Here is a 3,330-nt window from a genome sequence, read left to right as displayed (position 1 = left end):
TACAGTTGTTGCATAGCATCATATGGGGAATGATAATGAGAAAAGAAATATGTGTGCATCTAATACAGATTGTGGTGCTTTGAATCAGAATGACCTCCATAGGCTCATATATTTGAAAGCTTAGTCACCAGGTAGTTGGTGCTATTTGAAAGGATTAGAAGGATTAAGAGGTGTGGCCTTGGTGGAGGAGGTGTGTCTCCGTGGGTGGGCTTTGAAGCTTCAAAAGCCTTTGCCAAGCCCAGAGTCTCTCTCTTTACCTATGGATCAGGATATAGTTCTCAGCTACTGCTCCTTGCTGCCATGCTTCCTGCCATGATAATGGGCTAAACCTCTGAGATGTAAGCAAATCCTCAATCAAATGCTTTCTTTTATGATAGTTGCCTTGACCATGATGTCATTTCACAGCAATAGAATGGTGACTAAGACACAGATGTAAATTGAGAAGAATATTATACTTAATTACTTTGTGCATTGTAGTGCAGGTGCATGTGTGATATCACACTCATGTGGATGCTGGGCAGCTTCTGGGGAGTTGGTTCCCTCCCTCTACCTTGTTTTCTGAGGCAGGGTCTCTCTTGTTTCTGCCACTGTACTTTGTACTCCAGGCTAGATGGCCTGGGAGCTCCCAGAAGATTATCTTAAGAATCTTGGAATTGTAGAATTGTAGATGGGTACCACCACATCTGGTTCTTTCATTCTTGTTCTTCTTGTTCATTGTTGTTGTTGTTCTTCTTCTTCTTCCTCCTCCTCCTCTTCTCCTTCTTCTTCTTTTTCCTTTTGAGACAGGGTTTCTCTGTAGCTTTGGAACCTGTCCTGGTACTAGCTCTTATAGACCAGGTTGGCCTCGAACTCACAAAGATTTGCCTATCTCTGCTTCCTGAGTGCTGGGATTAAGAGTGTGTGCCACCACCACCTGGCCACATCTGGTCCAAACTTGGGCCATCATCAGTCTTATCTGGTAAGTGCCCCTTGGCTGGTCTTCCAGCATCACTAGTGACTCATTAAACTTTGACAACAGTATTGTCACCGCTGTAGGTGGGACAATGGGTTCCTGTGGGGAGAAGTCTGGTACTTCACACTGTTAGCCCCCTTGCCTTTATCTCCTGTCTGCAGTCGAGCTGAGCTCTTCAGTGGCTACAGTGGGTCAGGCTGTGCATGTGCACAGCTTACTCCATCACGCTCACGTGTGCCTCTCACTGCCCAGGAGCTTACCCTACCAGCACAGCACAGTCCCGGAGTATCAAACACTAAACACTCTCAGGAACAAGCCAAGGGAGAAGGCTCAGTACTTAAGTCTGCCACAATAATGATTCTGAGCTCCTGGTGTCCCTACTGTTAATGCAGGCAGCCTTTATCTGCCCTTCATCCTTCTTCTTCAACTTCTGTTTCTTGGATTGTTTCCCCAGTAGCCATTTACTTCCAAGTTGCCTCTGTGAATCTGCTGTTGAGGGACCCTAACTAAGCCAGCAGGAAGACAGAAGCTTGGAGGAGTTGCCTGGTTTCTGACTGTGGGCCCAGGATTTGGGCTATGGTTTCTTTGGTTCTAGAGCCCACAAGCCTGATCTTTGTCTATTGTATCTCTGGCTGATATGCCCGTTATTCACTTGACTCTCATGCTTGTCTTTTTTGCTTTTGTTCTCTTCTGTTCAGCCCCAGGATGGAAAGTGTTTTGTAGAAAAGGAAAACATCATCATCTCTACTTTTCTCTCCTGAGAACTCCGCCAACCCAGCCTTCCTGCCACAATCCTGTGACTTCTGTAGAATGTCAGGAACAGTGACACCAACAACACCCATCACAGATTCCACCATCCCTGTAGTGGCGTTTAGTTGTCAACTTGACAGAATCTAGAATCACCCAGAAGATGGCCTTTTGGGCATACCTGTGGGAGATTATCTTGATTACACTGATGTGGGAAACCCTTCTTAAATGTGGCCTGGATCATTCCCTGGGTAGGACATTTTGGACTGTGTAGAGAGTGAGCTGAGCATTGGTGTGTGTGCATTGCCCCCTGCTTTTTACCTGTGGATGTGACATAATTAACCCCCTCAAGCTCCCGCTGCCTTGACATCTCCATCACAGCTGTTCCTTAACTACATGACCGAAAAACCCAAAACAAAACAAAAAACCAACCTCTTCTCCCTTACGTTGTTTTTATCAGGGTGTTTCATCACAGCAACAGAAGAGAAACTCAGACAAATACTTTTTGTGGCCAAGAGAGGCAAGATGTGTGTGTGTGTGTGTGTGTGTGTGTGTGTGTGTGTGCATGTGTAGTATTTACCTAGGCCAAGCCTGAGCAGGGCATGGTTGATAAAAAGCTAAGCCATGACTCTGGTCTGGGACAAATGGGAAGGGTCTATACCTGACTACCGTATTCTGGCTAAATCAGGTGCACAGTGCACACACTCCATATTTCTGTGTGGCATTACAAGCAACACTTGGTGTCCAGATCTAAAAGGCAGAGGAATCATAATAGATCCTATTTCAAAAGGTTGCTGTGAGGACCAAATAGCACCTGGATTTATCACGGTGTGCAGCAGGCAGTAAGTAGTAGTTTTTAGTACTATAGTTAGATACAAACAGAAGTTTCCTGCTGTTGGGAGGACAGAAGGAGGTGTTAGTTCACCCTTGGAAAATCAGGAAGTTGAAACTTAAGATAGGTATGTAGAATACAAGTTGTTGCCTGGCGTGCACAGGGCCATGGGTTTAATGCAGAGGGTGAGTTAGGGACTATTGGTAGACACCAAGATGCTTATTAAGCAGGGAGAGGCTATCCAAGAGATGAAGCGAGAAATAAAGCCCGACGGAGCTCACCTGAGCCCCCAGAGCCAGCTATGTCTAAAGCTGTAACTTCTGTCACTGACAACCCAAGGCATCTAACATAAACACCATTTCCTTTTCAGGGGGCTTCGCCTCTTGGTCCTCTAATTGGTACGTTTGTTTCATTCATTCTTTCCTGGACCACACCCCGTACTAATGATGTTCAACACGGCCTTGTGCAGTCTGACTGCCCCACTGTGTGGGCTGTGTTTTCCAAAGATGGCTGCACTGCACACCACACACATTAAAAGCTTTCCATACACTCTAACTGCTTCTTCTTTATTGATATTCCCCCACATCCCCCCCATTAAGCAGAGCATGTTTGCGATTATTCGAACCAAGGCATAATGGTCAGCCTGGGTTGTCGACTGTTTGAGATCTATAGTCTCCTGGGATAGGGCATGTCAATAATTACCTTGATTAGGTTCACTGAGGAGAGAAGTTATGCCCTCAGGGAGTGGCACTATTCCCTGGGCTTAGGTCCCAGACTACATAAAATGGAGAAAGCTAGC

This window comes from Chionomys nivalis, chromosome 8, assembly GCF_950005125.1.
Source record: "Chionomys nivalis chromosome 8, mChiNiv1.1, whole genome shotgun sequence".
NCBI classification, from domain to species: Eukaryota; Metazoa; Chordata; class Mammalia; order Rodentia; family Cricetidae; genus Chionomys; species Chionomys nivalis.
This window is presented reverse-complemented; position numbering follows the sequence as displayed.